Raw genomic sequence first — 18,000 nt, 5'->3', positions numbered from 1 at the left:
TAGGGATCATTTCAGTAACCAATTAAGCAAGACAGACACTGACAAGATAATGTATTACCTCTCAGTCTTCCCCTTCACCAGAAGGATCTATAGCACTCAGAATCCACACTCCAGTGGTAATTAGGTTCTGTGAGGCTCAAATAAGATATGTACTAAAGTTCTCAAAATGAGATACAAAGACCATTACCAAATCTGGGTCTAAATTCATGAAAAGTCTAGGAACAGACTCAGGTAGGTAATACATATTTTCCTTATCCTAAGGGTAACAACAGAAGTGCATCCCTACTTATTGTAACTGCAGACTTTTCTTCCTGGTTTGGACGGTGCTGTGTGTCTTTATGGTTTTTCATAAACTGCTCTAAGTACTTTCAAACTCGCTTATGAGTTAGTAGCACTTTAACAAGTCATTGCTGTCACCAAACAGCATTTCCTGTCACATTTGGATTTTAAAAGATAACTTGCAGCAATGGAAAGTCTTAATGCAAAGAGATTTTAGGCCCGTTGGAATGGTATTTTGAGATAATAACAGAATCTTTGGGCAGTAGCCTTCAAATTTAATCCCACAGTGGTTTAAGTCAAGCCACCTCTGCTGAGTAGGGCTTAGAACTCTTTTCCCAAATAAGAAATGAATAGTTTTCTTTAAGCATCTGTAAATGGTCTTTCTCTGTATCAGTACTGTCCCATAAAACTTTCTGTAGTGATGGAAATGTTCCATAATTTGTCCAAAGTGCTAGCCACGAGCTACATGTGGCCATTGAGCACTTGAAATGTGTCTAGTGCTATTGAGGAACTCAATTTTAATTTTTATTTAATTTAACTTTATTTAAATAGCCACACGGGGCTAGTGGCTATCATACTGGATAGTCCAGCTCTGAATTGTCTTTACCTGTTTCCTGTAGAGATAACATTTGATGGTGATTATTCTTTAGAAGAAAGTGGAAATAAGCAGTGATAGAACCAGGAAATAAGATTTCACTTTGTCATCCTGTTATTACAAAAAACACTAGCATCTACTCTAAAGGATGTGTTTGCTGAAGTTCCATTCCACTCTAAAAAAAAAAAAGTTTCCCTTTTTAATTTATAGATATTTGGTAGCCACAAAAAAAGCATCACCCAGAGTTGTTTAGATGCTTGGCCCCATGTGTCTGTGTTCTTGAACTTGCTTAAATTTGCTCTCTTGCGCATTATAGAATCACTTATTCTTAAAGTCAGTTTCTAGGGGTGCCTGGGTGGCTCAGTCTGTTGACTTTTGATTTCTGCTCAGGTCATGATCCAGGGTCGTGAAGTCCAGCCCCACATCGGGCTCTGCACTGAGTGTGGAGCCATCTCTCTCTCTCCTCCTCCCCCTCTCCCCCCCCTCCCTCCCACTCCCCTCTCCCTTTCCCTCTCCCTTTCCCTCTCCCTCCTCTGCTGTGCATGCACTCTGGCTCTGGCTCTCTGGCTCTCTCTAAAATTTTTAAAAAAAAGTCAGTTTCTGCACTTTTAAATTTTTCCAGGGGAGGGACATTTGGAGAGAGGTAGGAGGTAGACAGTGATGCACAGCCATTCCCCCTTAAAATTCCCATAAATCTGATAAATGAGTACCCCTGCCTCAAGGAATGCCTAGAGCATCACTTAAGGATGCTTGAATACACTTAGGAAATGTTCCATATAATCCTTTGTTTTTTTGAGATTTACAATGCACAATAACATGGTGAAGCCTCTAAGATGAGATACATATACTCATTTAACTTTTTTATTACTAGTGTTTCCAAAAATTTTTCGTATAACACTTACAGTATTTTTCAAATCATGTGTCCTAAGTCATGAAATTGATTTAAAAGGTTAGAATCAGCATTTTTTTTTATTAAAAAAAAATTTTTTTAATGTTTATTTTTGAGACAGAGAGAGACAGAGCATGAACGGGGGAGGGTCAGAGAGAGAGGGAGCCACAGAATCCAAAGCAGGCTCCAGGCTCTGAGCTGTCAGCACAGAGCCCGACGCGGGGCTCGAACTCACGGACCGCGAGATCATGACCTGAGCCGAAGTCGGGCGCTCAACCGACTGAGCCACCCAGGCGCCCCTAGAATCAGCATTTTTAAAAAATGAAATGGAATATGTAGTAGTAGAATAGGAATTCTCACTATGCGTCCCTCTGAGTAGGAGCTGCTAGTGATTAACGAAATTTTTGGTTCTCCCACATATGGCAAATACAAGGCCACAAGGAACATAGTGGTTAAAAGCACTACATTAACAGGACCCTTGGGTTCAAATCCTGACTCTGCACTGCCCAGTCCATATATAGTAAGGACTATATAAGCAGGCTCAGTGTTTGTAGTATTAATACATAAGTGTGTGTATCCTAGATCATGATGTAAAATACTGCCTCTGAAACTAGGCTTGGGACCCACTTTTGGAAAACACTGATCTGAGACAAATGTGATCATCAATTTTAACAAGCAACATCACTGAGTACTTACAGGGCTCCATGCTGAATGCTTTACATGTATTATTTTGTTTCTCTCAACAGTCCTTTGATATATATAAGCACTGCCACAATCCCACAGTACCTATATTCCAGGATGTCATAGAAGCAGAATCTGGACCCCGGACAGTCTGGTAACAGAACCCATTTAGTTCAAACCCCTCACCTCCCGTATTGCAGTGTGACGGTGATACATAGACGGACATCTGCAGACCTGTGAGGCCCAAGCATGATACAGCATTGCACAAGTACAGAAATGAGCAGTCCACAGGTGTTTTCTGTGGAAGACAAGTCCTAAATGGTGAGAGGTGGTCATTGCATTATGTGTAAACTAGGGGAGACCTGTCTGCTGCCAGTCCGTGACCTCTGAAAGCTAATGCCCTTGGTCAGGCAGCCTGGTGACCAAAGAAACACGAATGACCCTGAGACTGCCTACAAATTGTGCAGGCTTCCTTCCCTTCTAACCACTTGATAACTTCTGCATACTGGTTGTAGCAAATAGTCACAAATGGTCTAAATAGATATGTCCATCCCATAAATCCCCCACTTTTTGCTGCATTCTAAATTCTTCAGAATCACTTCTTGCCTGTAGGTGCTTCATGGTGTGTATATATATTTTATATATAATTGGCATATAACATTATATTGGTTGTGATATGCAACATATTGATGAGATATTGGCATATATTGCACAATGACTAAGTAAGTCTAGTTAAAGTCCATCACCACATATAGTTACAAATTTTCCTGTGGTGGGAACTTTTAAGATCCACCCTCTTGGCAACCTTCAAATATATACAAACAGTTTTATTTACTATAGTCACCATGCTATATGTTATATCCTGAGGATTTATATTTACTTATAACTAGAAGTTTGTACCTTTTGATTTAAATTTTAATATAATAAATGGAAAGCAATGTTGTTTTAAGAATTTTATATAAAAGGAGATGTCTTAAAATTGGGTCTGGAAATCTTTTTTTTTCTCCCCTAGTGTAATCTAGAAAGTAAAACTAATTTCATTTTGGAAGTAGATTTCGGTTTTCCCTAAAGGTCAGACCAAATATAAGCGATCACATGTCCGTAGACTTTGTCAGGTAGAATAGGAGAGGCAACGGCTTGTCATTGTGGTTACTTTTCTTCTTTAAAAAGTACCGAATGTCCTTGAGACATTCAAATATGTTCAAGGCTGCAGAGTCGTCCATCTCTGAAGACAGTGATACAGACTCTACCTGTGGAATACAAAGGAGTTCAGTCTTTGAAAAACCACTGAAGGTCATGTAACACTTTTAGGCAAGTGTAGACAAAGCTTAAGAAGTAATTGTGGGGGCGCCGGGGTGGCTCAGTTGGTTAAGCATCCAGCTTTGGCTCAGGTCATGATCTCACGGTTCATGGGTTCGAGTCCCACGTCGGGCTCTGTGCTGACAGCTCAGAGCCTGGAGCCTGCTTCAGATTCTGTGTCTCCCTCTCTCTCTCCCCCTTCCCTGCTTGTGCTATCTCTCTCTCTTTCCCTCAAAAATAAATAAACATTAAAAAATTTTTTTTCAATTAAAAAAAAAGAAGTAATTGTGATTAACTGTGGCAGTAGAGGAAATTAGCCTGTAGTTTAAATGGTGTTATTTAATTCTGCAATAATTATAATGAATTATAATGGTTTTCAACTGAATGTAAACATAAATGTCTCCAGAAATAACATAGCCTTACATCAAACATTTCATTTATTAACAAAGTAGACTTCTTCCTGGGTTGGTTTTTTTTACACTTATAATGGCTTAGCTGCCAAAGAAATATTTTAAGTGGTAATAATTGGAAGTTTTAAAGAATAAATTAAAACTATACATAGCCGAGGTCACCTGGCTGGTTCAGTCGTTAGAGCATGCAATGCTTGATCTCGGGGTTGTGACTTCAAGCCCTATGTTAGGGGTACAGAGTACTTTAACAAGAAGACAAAAACAAAACTGTACATAGTCAAAATGGACATTATATTATTTAAACGGGGCTGGTTACTAAGACAGTCTTTCAAATTAGTTTTCATTCTATTGATTCATGAGTGGAAGGTGTTAATTAAGAAATACTGATGTCATTGTACAGCATTTCAAATAGAAATATTATTTTTTACTGAAGTGTTTTGTAAATTAGAATTCTGTAATGAAATTGTCCTGGAATTTCTAGGGGAAATATATCTCCTGGAATTTCTAAATTCTACTTTTCACTAAAACTTAAATTATATTTACATAGAAACACCAGTAACTAAAATATACCTACATGCAGTAGCAGGAACATTCACTTACGGATGACAGTTTTTCTTTCTTGTGGTATTATGTTCCCACATATCTTAGACTTATGTCATTTTGAAAATTTTACCAGTCCTGTCAATGACAGCAGTGTTCACAAGAACAATATTTATCGCCCTGTAATTTTAGCAGCTAATAGAATTGTTCCTGAATGAGCAGATTATTTTTTCTATGACATTTTGATTGGTGTTTTTCCATTTTCATTTGAGCTTATATGTGGCATAAGAATTGACTTCTATGAAAAGAGGAGGGTTGCCATTTGTATACCAAAATTTTGATTGTCTCTGTATGCGTGTGAAAATAAAGACAACAGTTTTCCATTAACTGATTTGGGGGAAGGGATACCGTTGTGATCAAATAGTGGCCACATGATGATCTTTTAAGATCAGACCATTGAACCAAGTGAGCGTACAGTTACAGGGCCATAAATTTGGCAATTCGGAAATGGTGTTCTTTATTAGCTTTTGGTCACCATTTGTGAAATCCTTAGCGTGGCCCCTGGCCCAGAGTAACTTTTTTATTTTCACTCTTACGGCCTATGCATATTTTACACTCGTTCTTGACATACTGTCTCTGTTAAGGCTGACTTAACAGGACTCTGATGTTGAACCTAGGCTGACTTCAGTTTCGCGTATCTCCTGGTTTCCTTGCTTGTGGCGTGTTTACCTTGACTTTCCAGTTTAATCATTGTTTCTTTTGTGTAGACATTATGTCACATAATCTTTTTGTATCCCACCCAGTTGTCTGAGGATGGAGGTTGGCAAACTATTTTGTAAATAAAGTTTTATTGGAACACAGCCGTGCCTGCTGGTTGCATATTACCTGTGACTCTTTCTGTACTACCGCTACAGAGTCAAGTAGTTGAAACAGCCCATCTGGCCCATAAAGCTGAAAATCTGTACTATCTGGCCCTTTATAGGAAAAACTTATCAACCCCTGTTCATATGATACTCTTCTTATGGTATCCGTGAAGAAAATGTGGAAAAAATGGCCTATCATATATAGTTAATTATACACAGTTAATTGCTTCCTGTAGGAGCAGATTTCACATGTGAATGACTAAATGAGTGACAAATACTTCTCTCTTCCTATTGCACTGTCCATTGCCTATGCAAGAAGGTGTCATCACCATAGGCTTAGGTATCATATAGATCTGGGTCGCTAGCTGTGTAACTTTGAATAAATTAACTAATCCTTTTTAAGCTATTATAGGTACTATGGCACCACTGTTGGAAGATAGTCCTCTGAGCGTCCTGTGCATTTTGACAGGTCTTTACAAAGAGAGGCACCGACTGTGCTTTTGTCCTGGGTTGTCTTTTCAAGGATGTTTGTGTAATGAACAGTCTTGGATATAGACGTAGTGTTGCCCTCGGAAGCAAGGGGCAGGCATGCTTACATCTAGTATAATAGATTTGCGTTTCCCCAGGTCAGAGTTCCTCTCCAGGAATGCTGCTCACTGTGTGTGCAGGTATCACATGACCCTCTTTGTGGCACCTTGCAGGAATTGAGCTGGAGAACGGTACAAGAAAATGCAGGTACTCCAGCTACTGCTGTTGCTGAGAGTAATAAAGTCCTTTGTCCCTGACCTGGGAGTCTTGGGTCTTATGCCAGCATCTATGAAACTGTGGCAGATAACTTGTGCAAATAGCATAAAATCCCAGACCTTTCCAATTCTCAGACACCTATTCTGTGGGGTTATTATGAGACTTGAATAAGGTAGTGAATATTAGACATTTAACACAGTGCCTGGCAGATAGTAAGTGCCCAATAAATGTTAGCTATTATTATCTAGCTGGTTATTAACTCTGAGGTATGAAGTTGAGTCCCAGTTTGTTTTTTTTTTTTTCAACGTTTTTTATTTATTTTTGGGACAGAGAGAGACAGAGCATGAACGGGGGAGGGGCAGAGAGAGAGGGAGACACAGAATCGGAAACAGGCTCCAGGCTCCGAGCCATCAGCCCAGAGCCTGACGCGGGGCTTGAACTCACGGACCGCGAGATCGTGACCTGGCTGAAGTCGGACGCTTAACCGACTGCGCCACCCAGGCGCCCCAAGAGTCCCAGTTTTGTGTGGACAACTTATATCTTAAGATAGTGGTTTTTCAAAATGTAGGTCGACAGAGCTGTGAAAACAGTGAAGTAGATTAATTTTTGTAATGAAACAGAAAATATAATACAATAGAATATATTAAAGAAAATATGCAAGTGCAAAATATGTAGTAAGGATAAATATTGATTTGTAAAACCTTTAGTTTCAGTTATATGTGTGTGTGTGTGTATGTGTATTTTGGGCTGTGATATATTTTTGTTTACTGTCAGTCGTGGTCAAAGAAGTTGGAAAGCCACTGCTGCCCTAATACATATATGGAACTATACAGAAAAACTTTTGTTCGTGAGAGCATAGAATTCCTGTCTTAGTTCTCATTCTGGAAAAGGGGCATAAAAGGCTACTCTCCCTCATCTAGGTGTGACTGCTGAGAAGGAATGACCTGAAATTCAGTTTGTTTACCGTCTGCAAACCATGTGGTTCATTTTGCCAATGATAGCAGAAAATGAATATAGCCACAGGTTATTTTCAGAAGGAAGGGTTTTTTTGTGGTTATGTTAGCATTATCCAATAGAACTTTCTATGTTGATGAAAATGTTCTGTTTCTGCACTGTGCAGTACAGTAGCCACTATCTGTTGAGCACTGTAATGTGCAACTGAGGAACTGAATTTTTAACTAAAAATTAAAAAAAAAATTTTAAGTGTAAAAAAATTTTATTTTTGAGAGAGAACAAGACCATGAATGGGGGAGGGGCAGAGAGAGAGGGAGGCAGAGAGAATCCCAAGCAGTCCCCATGCTGTCAGCACAGAGCCTGATGCGGGGCTCGAACTCATGAACTGTGAGATCATGACCTGAGCTGAAATCAAGAGTCAGATGCTTAACCAACTGAGCCACCCAGGCACCCCAACTAAAAATTTTAATTAGGATTAATTTAACTTTAAATAGCCATGTGAGGCTGTTGGACAACACAGTTTTATTTAGACAACACAAAGTTGTGGTTTCCTCCAGTACAATTAACCATGTGGTTTGGCTTCTGATACTGTCCTAAGGTACAGCACCCTTCCACTGGGTTGTTCAAACAACCATTGACCCTTGCCCATGGCTGGCTTGGGCAATCATTTGGGTGAAGAAGTGCTTGAGGAGTTGCTACCTTGGACAGCGCCACACACCAGGAGAAAATGTCAAGGAGCTGTAGGTAGAGATTCTCAACCCTGGCTGTGCAGTAGAATCATCTGAAGAGCTGTAAAAATTCAGGCTGCATTTCAGACCAAATCAGACATTTTTAAAAAGTTCCCTGGGTGCTCTTTCATTCCATCTGCTGGGCAGCCTGTGCACTTCGGTGCTCCATCACGCTATCACAGGCTTGCCTGTGGTCATATGGGCAGGGAAATGGGCACACGAAAGACAGTGGACCCCTCCCTTATCTTAAACAGAAAGACTCCAACTTATCTTTGGTGTTGATTGCTGAGCTGTTTCCCACCCGGTTGCCCTTGCAACAGAGGTCCCCTTGCTCAGTGGGGATTTGCAGATTTGTGCATGACAGAATTGAGCTTCAAAGAAAGAAAAATATAGGCTCTTATTGACCAATTCACATGTGCAATGCTTTCCATTTATATATCCAGCAAACCTTTATAGAGGCCCTACTGTATGTTTGAGGTAAAGTGTGCTTGCTCAGTCTCATGGGAGAGACCGACATGTAAATAGTTATCCTACAGCAGGGTAAGCATAATATGGAGAGAAGAATCACTATGTGCCTTGAGAGCACCCAGGAGCACCCAGGGTGACAGAGATAGTGACACCCAAACTGAGTCTTACAGGATAAAAAGGAGTAGTCACATGAAGAAGGGGGAAAATGAACAAAAGAGCAGATACAGCCTGGGAGGAGGCCCTGGCTTAAATTTTCTGTTCCTCTAAAGGATGCCTGTTGGTTAAGTGTCCAACTTCAGCTCAGGTCATGATCTCACAGTCAGTGGGTTCAAGCCCCATGTCAGGCTCTGTACTTGACAGCTCAGAGCCTGGAGCCTGCTTCGGATTCTGTGTCTCCCTCTCTCTCTGCCCCTCCCCCACTCATGCTCTGTCTCTCTCTCTCAAAAATAAATAAATGTTTTTTTAAAGTAAAAAAAAATTTTCTGTCTCTCTAAGATTGAACTCCATAAGATACCTTCCTCATAGAGAAGACCCTCCCTGCAGTTTTGCAAACCTCACGGGATATCCTTATCCTAACTGGGCTTTATCATTTATTGATTCACTCACTCATTTATTCATTCACTCAACAAGTATGGCGTATTGAGGTGTTACTGTGTGCAGACATCATCTAGGTGCTGGTGATAGAACAGTGAACAAAACAGCATCTCTGCCCTCAGGGAGCTTTATTGTCTATTGGAGAAGACCAACCAGAAATAGATAAATAAGGAAATAGTATAGTGTGTGACAAATGTGTTATGGAGAAAAAGAAAGAGTTTGGAAATACCCAAGAAAGTGCTCTGAGAACTAGAAGTCTCGTAGCATGCTCTCTCTCTACAAACTTACTAGCATTTCTTACCTCTTTTTCGAAACTAGACCTGGATCCTGCAATCATTTTCTTTCATTCAAGACTGGCCATCCACCTGTGTCCATAACCCCATGACCTCCTACCTCTTCCACCACCTAACTGTGTCAACAAGACCTTTCACACCCACCTCCCCTACATATCACATCTTGTGTTTTCACTCCCTTTTAATGTTTTCTGGTCCTCTGCTGGTTCCTCCCATTCTTTTCCTCTGCCCCAAGAGAATCCATGTCTCATAATGACCTTGACCTTTTGGCTGACTGCTCTCTCACTCTTCCATATGGGCCACTGCATGAAAAGGTGTGTCATGCAAACATGGTAGAGCACCTTCCACCCTTTCTCAGCACTCCTATCCATCCAGATCCTAGTCACTTCATTCATTCCTTGAGGAACTGAGGACCAGGTTCCACGTCTCCTCTGCCTCCCTGGCTCCCCAACTCTTGTCATAACCCTTGACAATGACACCATCATGGAACATCTGACCATAAATCTGGCTTCAAAATCCCCAGGACCATTTTAATAAGTTCATCTCCAGCTAAACCATAGCTGCTCACTCCCAACCCTCCACACAAATTCTTGTTCAAAATACCTTTCACATCAGAAATCTTTTTTTTTAATGTTTATTTAATTACAGAGAGAGCGCGAGTGGAGGAGGGGCAGAGAGGAAGGAGAAAATCTCAAGCAGGCTCCATGCTGTCAGTGCAGAGCCCGACGTAGGGCTTGAACCCATGAACGCTGAGATCATGACCTGAGCCGAAATCAAGAGTTGGAGGCTTAACTGACTGAGCCACCCAGGCGCCCCCTCAGAAATCTCAACCTCGGTGTCCCATTCTCTCTGAACATCACTATACATCCTTCTAGCTATTCCATACCCTACTCCCTCCACCTCTTTAACATCACTGAGGCATCCAGTCTCTTGACTTCCTTCAGCTGCCCTAACTCTTCCTTATAAATGCAAATAGAGTCATATCTGTCTTCATGTCCTTTCCTCAGAGGATGTGGTATCCTGTTTTCCGCATGTTTAAGGCCACCACATTACCTGAATCCTGAGTACCATCTCCTCATGCTTCCTTCAAGACCTTTGCTCTGTTAGTATTCCTCTTTTCTGTGGTCTTTTATCTCTTCCCTTTACCATCTCCTCCTGTTAGCGAAGCATTCGCAGGTTACTTCCATAAAAATAATTCTCTTATGTTTAGTAAATTAAGATACATCTCTACAAGAACACTATACAGTCTTGTGAAATATTGTTGGGGGTATATAAATGTATATCTCACACGGAAAAATGATCACAAAAATAAGTTTAAAAAGTATTAAGACAGGGGCGCCTGGGTGGCTCAGTCGGTTGAGCGTCTGACATTCAGCTTGGGTCATAATCTCACCGTTCTTAAGTTTGAGCCCTGCGTCGGGCTCTGTGCGGACAGCTCAGAGCCTGGAGCCTGCTTTGGATTCTGTGTCGCCCTCTCTGTGCCCCTCCCCAGCTTGCGCTCTGTCTCTCTCTCTCTCTCTTGAAAATAAATAAAACATTTTAAAAAAAGTATTAAGACAGATTTATTGATTTTGTTTTAAATTTTTTTTTATTTTTGTAGTAAAATACTCATAATATAAAATTACAGGGGCACCTGGGTGGCTCAGTTGGTTGAGCACCCAACTCTTGATTTTGGCTTAGGTCATTATCTCACGGTTTGTGAGACTGAGCCCTGTGTCGCATTCTGTGCTGACAGCCCGGAACCTGCTTGGGATTCTCTCTCTCCCTCTCCCCTACTCTCTCTCTTTCTCTCTCAAAATATAATATAATAATATAATATAATATAATATAATATATAATATGTATAATATAATATATAAATAAAATTACTATTTTAACCAATTTTAAGTACACAGTCAGTGGTGTTAACTGTATTCACATTGTTTCACACTCAATCTCCAAAGTTCTTTTTTTTTTTTTTTTTTTTAGACCAGGAAGGTGGTATATATTTAAATTTTTTTTTTTTAACGTTTATTTATTTTTGAGACAGAGAGAGACAGAGCATGAACAGGGGAGGGGCAGAGAGAGAGGCAGACACAGAATCCGAAACAGGCTCCAGGCTCTGAGCTGTCAGCACAGAGCCCGACGCGGGGCTCGAGCTCATGGACCATGAGATCATGACCTGAGCCGAAGTCAGACGCTTAACCGACCAAGCCACCCAGGCGCCCCGTGGTGGTATATATTTAAATCATGAACAGGATGCATTAGCTATGGATTCTAAAAACAACCTAATGAAGTGGGAACTCTTAATCCCGTTTAACAGATGACTACACAGAGTTTTAGCAAATGTAAGAAATTTTCCAAAATTTGCGGAGCTAGTAAACGATAGTGCCAAGATTCAACCCTATTTTCTTTTTTGTTTGTTTTGTTTTTTGTTTTTTTTAATATATGAAATATATTGTCAAATTGGTTTCCATACAACACCCAGTGCTCATCCCAAAAGATGCCCTCTTCAATACCCATCATCTCCCCTCCCCTCCCTCCCACTCCCCATCAACCCTCAGTTTGTTCTCAGTTTTTAAGAGTCTCTTATGCTTTGGCTCTCTTCCACTCTAACTTCTTTTTTTTTTTCTTCCCCTCCTCCATGTTTCTGTTAAGTTTCTCAGGATCCACCTAAGAGTGAAAACATACGGTATCTGTCTTTCTCTGTATGGCTTATTTCACTTATTAGCATCACACTCTCCAGTTCCATCCATGTTGCTACAAAGGGCCATATTTCATTCTTTCTCATTGCCACGTAGTATTCCATTGTGTATATAAACCACAATTTCTTTATCCATTCATCAGTTGATGGACATTTAGGCTCTTTCCACAATTTGGCTATTGTTGAGAGTGCTGCTATAAACATTGGGGTACAAGTGCCCCTATGCATCAGTACTCCTGTATCTCTTGGGTAAATTCCTAGCAGTGCTACTGTTGGGTCATAGGGTAGGTCTATTTTTAATTTTCTGAGGAACCTCCACACTGTTTTCCAGAGCGGCTGCACCAATTTGCATTCCCACCAACAGTGCAAGAGGGTTCCTGTTTCTCCACATCCTCTCCAGCATCTATAGTCTCCTGATCTGTTCATTTTGGCCACTCTGACTGGTGTGAGGTGATATCTGAGTGTGGTTTTGATTTGTATTTCCCTGATGAGGAGCAACGTTGAGCATCTTTTCATGTGCCTGTTGGCCATCTGGATGTCTTCCTTAGAGAAGCGTCTATTCATGTTTTCTGCCCATTTCTTCACTGGATTATTTGTTTTTCAGGTGTGGAGTTTGGTGAGCTCTTTATAGATTTTGGATACTAGCCCTCCAAAGTTCTTTTTATCTTGCAAAATTGAAACTCTGTACCCATCAAACAATTTCCTCCTTCCTCTTCCTTCCTCGCTCCCTAGCATCCACCATTATGCTTTCTCTGTGAATTTGTCTAGTCTAGGTACCTCATATAAGTAGAATCATGCAGTATTTATCTTTTTATGAGTGACTTATTTCATGTAGCATGATGTCCTGAAGGCTTCTCCATGTTGTTGGGTGTATTAGAATTCCCTTTTTAAGGTTCAATAGTATTACATTGTATGTATATGCCACACTTTTAAATGATTCCATTTTTGAAATTAGTAGTAGTATAAACACACATATATAAAACATTATATATCGGAGCGCCTGGGTGGCTCAGTCAGTTGAGTGTCTGACTTCGGCTCAGGTCATGATCTCGCGGTCTGTGGGTTTGGGCCCCACGTTGGGCTCTGTGCTGACAACTCAGAGCCTAAAGCCTGCTCCAGATTCTGTGTCTCCCTCTCTCTCTGCTTCTCCCCTGCTCACGCTCTCTCTCAAAATAATAAACATTAAATATCAATATAATAAATAAATATTATATCAATAAATATTAATAATATCAATAAATATCAATATAATAAACATTATATATCAAAGTTTTTTGGTGCAGAAAGATGACTTTATTAAAGAATGGGGACAGGATCCAAGGGCAGAAAGAGCTGCACTGGGGTTGGGAAGAGTGACTGTATCAAAATGTTAATAGTGGTTAACTCTAAATCCTGGAATTTTGAATACTTTTCATCTTTTTCTTGATCTGTACCTTCTAAAGTATTTATAGTGAGCCAAAGAGACAGACCTTCATCAGCTACAGTGGAGTCACCCCCATGATGGGTAACTGCCCTGCCCCCCTGCCTCAGCTCATCTTCCACCACTCCGATCTGAGCACCACAAACCCCTGCTTCCTGCATACACACTGGTCGGATGCCTGGGAGCCCCTGCCCATGCCACTCACTGCAGCTGCATAGGAGAATTCCACATCTCTGAAGACTCAGCCCAGGATCATTTCCTCCTTGCTTGCCTACCCCCTGCCCTCAGTGCCGGGTCACTTTTCCCCTTTGGAGCTCCCTAATTCCCCATACCAATCTCTGGTGCTGTGGTTCTTTCCTGATTAACTATGAGCTGCTTAGGGGCCGGGACTCTGCATTTATCTGTGTATGCTCAGCAGTGAGCCTGGCAAACAAGCTGAGCAGCTTAGGGGGCTACTGGTCATTCAGAGGGGCTGGATCACGGGATGCTCAGAAATGAGGTTGGAAAAGTAGATGAAAGACTGGCCCTTTCTCCAGTACACACTGCTGCCCCTTGGATAAACAATGTAAAGATTTAAAAATACTTTACATTTTCCTAAAAATAAATTTGATTTTAATATCATTGTAAAAGACTACATTTTTATCTTAATGATACTGGTGAACTCTGGCTCCTGTCCTTGGTCACATCGACCATGCCCGGTCTCCTATAGTGTTGGGCTTATAAACGTGTGTTTGGTAAATACCTGTTAACCTTGATAACCCTCCTAGCTCCCTATGATCAAACCTCTGTTCCTTAAATTCAGCTACTTTGACGGGCTCGAACAGGAGTTATTTGGGGGCATGGGAGGCCTTTATCCTCATCCCCCACGTCATATAATAGTGACTAGCTGCCTACACTACATGTGTGACTGATCCCCATCAGGACCCTTAGGAGACATGAAGAAGTAAAAAGATGTACACCTGGCATGGCTTTGAGCACCCTGGTGAGTAGAGACAGCGAATGAATGCTTGCTACCCTTGATCTTGCCAGCTACACTGGACTGGCAGCTAACATCATATTGTAAGCAGCAGCTGTTCACACTAAGAAACCTTAATGGGCCACACAAATTTGGTAAAACACATTTCACAGGCTGGTAAAGTTAAGTAGTTTTGGATAGCTCTCTTACATATAAAAGAGGATTGTAGGCCTCTTTTAGGGGGCATGAAAGGGGCAGAAGGAAAATGAACAATAGTTATAATTACTGGGGAACTTAATCAGTTGGGGCCACCTTCAGCTTCTCAACCCACAAGGATTTATATTGGGTTTTCTTAAGGAAAATGGCCCAATGTGAGTGATTCACCCAAAGCATCTGAAATAATTTTAGCAAAAATTATTAACGATAGGACATTTAGTGTTTGAAATGATACATATTTCAGCTGTTGAACCAATATGTGGTTCACTGGCCTGTGCTGTTTGCATCAGAATCACAATAGGGTCCTTTCGTGTTTCCATCTCATCCAAATCAGGCTCTTTTAGAGAAGCTTGGTCAGACTAGATAGCCCTGGTTATGATATTGTTGTATTGTTTTCATTTCTTTTTGCCCAGTAGGCAACTAAAGGAAGTAACATGACTCAGATGAAGCATTAGACTTGGAGATGTTAATGGCAGCCTTTAAGTCAAAGCCTAACTACCCTCTATACCAGCTCCATGCTTGAATAGGTTATTTAATGTATGGAAACTTAGAGTTTCTGTTGTTCATCAGTAAAATTTGGATTTATTTGTCTGCCTTGCTGAATAGACTGTAAGCTTCTTCACAGTAGGGGTTGTGGCTCATACATCTTTAGCAAATCAGTACAGGTACTTACCTGCTAAGGTAAGAAGTCTGCAAATATTTGTTGAGCAAATCAGATTCATCTTACTTACTTCATAGGTTGTTTTGAAGAGCAGGTGGGATGAACAGCAATTTAGTGTAGTGTTGACAGCACAGGCTCTGGAGCTAGTCCCCTGCGTCCCCATCCTGGCTCCAGCATTCCCAGCAACATGACGTTGGGCAGGTTACTGTCCTCTGTACATTTGTGATGGTACCTGCCTCCTAGAGTTGTGCCTGGCAAGCATTGAGTAAATGCTCCATACATACCAGCTATTGATATGACATGTGAAAGGCTTTTCAAATTGCTGTTCATATAAAGGTGATATTTATTCAATGAGGTCTTGCCACGTATTGGACGCTCTGAAATACTTTCAGTAGTGTGTCTTTCCCTATCTTACCTAGTGGTGATTCCATTACGTTCACATTTTCTTTTTTTTTTTTTTTAACATTTATTTATTTTTGAGAGAGAGAGAGAGAAAGCACGCGAGAAGGATAGGGGCAGAGAGAGAGGGAGACACAGAATCTGAAGCAGGCTCCAGGCTCTGAGCTGTCAGCACAGAGCCCAACGTGGAGCTTGAACTCACGAACCACGAGATCATGACCTGAGCCGAAATAGGACGCTTAACCGAATGAGCCACCCAGACACCCCTATTTCACATTTTCTATATCCCAAGTAGGGTGTCTTTTATGTGGACCCTTCTTTTTTAAATTCATTTATTTATTTGGAGAGAAAGAGTGTACACGAGTGGGGGAGAGGGGCAGAGGGAGAGAGAATCTTAGGCCGGCTCCATGCTCAGTGCAAAGCCCGACATGGGGGCTCAAACGTAGGAACCATGAGATCATGACCTGAGTCAAAACCATGAGTCAGAAGCTTAACCGACTGAGCCACCCAGGCAACCCTCACATGGACCCTTTTAATGACACCCATGATCACCCTGATATAAAATATAAGGTTCAAAGAAAGGCTGCCTTGACCTAGAACTGCTGTTTGCTCTCTTTTTCCATTGTCTGTTATACAGAAATAACTGTGGCCAAATCCCAGGCACTACACATTTTTAAAATTATGTTAAATAACAATGATTTCATATGTGAAAACACCGCAGTACTTTCCACACTGGTTTCCCTGCTTCCTTGAGTCTCTTGTGCACAGTGCTGTCTGCTCATCTTCCCAGCATTTCATTTTCATAATGGTCTCACCCACCCAGGAACCTTCCTGAGAAAGTATCTTATTTATAGGACCAAACCCAAGTACTCGTGTTGACATTCAAGGCCATGCATAATCGGAACTCATGCTATCTATCCATTGTTTTATCTGTTGTTTTTCTTCCCATTCCTCTCTACTATAGATTTTTTCTGCCCACTTTCCTGAACACAGTCTTGACTTCTTACTTTCATTTTCCTGGTTCTCACTGCAAAATGCCCTGCCTGACCCGTTCTATTAAGGCCTACCTGCTTTTTCAATCCTACCTCTTGCTTTTTATTTATTTTTATTTTTTTATTTTGAGAAAGAGTGAGCATAAGCAGGGGAGGGGTAGAGAGAGGGAGAGAGAGAATCCCAAGCAGGCTCCATGCTGTCAGTGCAGAACCCAACACGGAGTCTGGATCTTAAGAACCATGAAATCATGACCTGAGCCGAAGTCAAGAGTCAGGCACTTAACTGACTGAGCCACCCAGGTGCCCCAGTCCTACCTCTTCTTGAACATTGATCGGCTTCTTCCTATATTTTTGCATTTGCTTATATTTAATTTAGAGCTTTATTAGGTGCTGTTTAAAAATTCTCATTGATGACTCAGATTATTAACTTAATAATATTATAAGGTTACCAGTTAAGCGTTGAGGAAAATTGTACTCGTTTTATATGCATAAGTAAAAAAAAATAATAAATTAACATTTTCCTTTTGGCAGCTATAACTCCACCCCATTGCACATAAATAAAGCCCTGGAGCCCAGGCCATATGCAGTAAAACAAAATAATATTGTAGAGCAAGCAGGGCTACTATTGCTATTATGGGACTCATAAGTCACTACTTCTTGACTTTTATAATACATGAGACTATGGCTGCTTCAGTATATCAACATTTCTTCTCTATTAAGCAATGGAAAGAGTATAGAATTAAGAGCCAGAACCCTGAAATCATTTAAGTACATAGTGGGAATCCAGTAAATGTTGTGAACATGTTAGTCTGTGGTTTATTTTTGGGTCTTCACTGATGGAGTCTGATTTATATGTGTCCGTTCACTTCTCTGTACTAATATAGTACATCTTCCACAATACCGATATTTTATTAAACTTAAGATATAATGAAATAAAATTGTATTGCTAGAGGAGCACCTGGGTGACTCAGCCGGTTAAGCATCTCACTCTTGATTTCGGCTCAAGTCATGATCTCATGGTTTGTGACTTTGAGCCCCTAAGTAGGGCTCTGCCGTGACAGTGCAGAGGCTGCTTGGGATTCTCTCTCTGCCCCCCACTGCACGTGCACATGCTCTCTCTCTCCCTCTCTCAAAATAAATAAACATCAAAAAAAAATTGTATTGCTAGAGTACATATATATTCCATGAATCATGAAAAATCAACATCTTCTTCCTCTCCTTTCTACCCCCTCCCCCCTCCCCCCGACCACACACACACACACACACACACACACACACACACCGCGGTCTATTCTTTTCCTTCCTCTCTTTCTCATCAATGGGCATCTGAAATGCAG

The 18,000-nt window shown here is 40.9% G+C and overlaps 1 protein-coding gene across 1 annotated transcript in view; it reads left to right on the top strand.

Annotated features, from left to right (window-relative positions):
- TMEM150C (transmembrane protein 150C) overlaps window positions 1-18,000 on the top strand; it is a 76,305-nt gene that overhangs the window by 634 nt on the left and 57,671 nt on the right. The window lies entirely within an intron of this gene.

The sequence above is a fragment of the Panthera uncia genome, chromosome B1, assembly GCF_023721935.1.
Source record: "Panthera uncia isolate 11264 chromosome B1, Puncia_PCG_1.0, whole genome shotgun sequence".
NCBI lineage: Eukaryota > Metazoa > Chordata > Mammalia > Carnivora > Felidae > Panthera > Panthera uncia.
The sequence above is the reverse complement of the archived record's forward strand: the minus strand, read 5'-3'. Positions and strand labels throughout refer to the sequence as shown.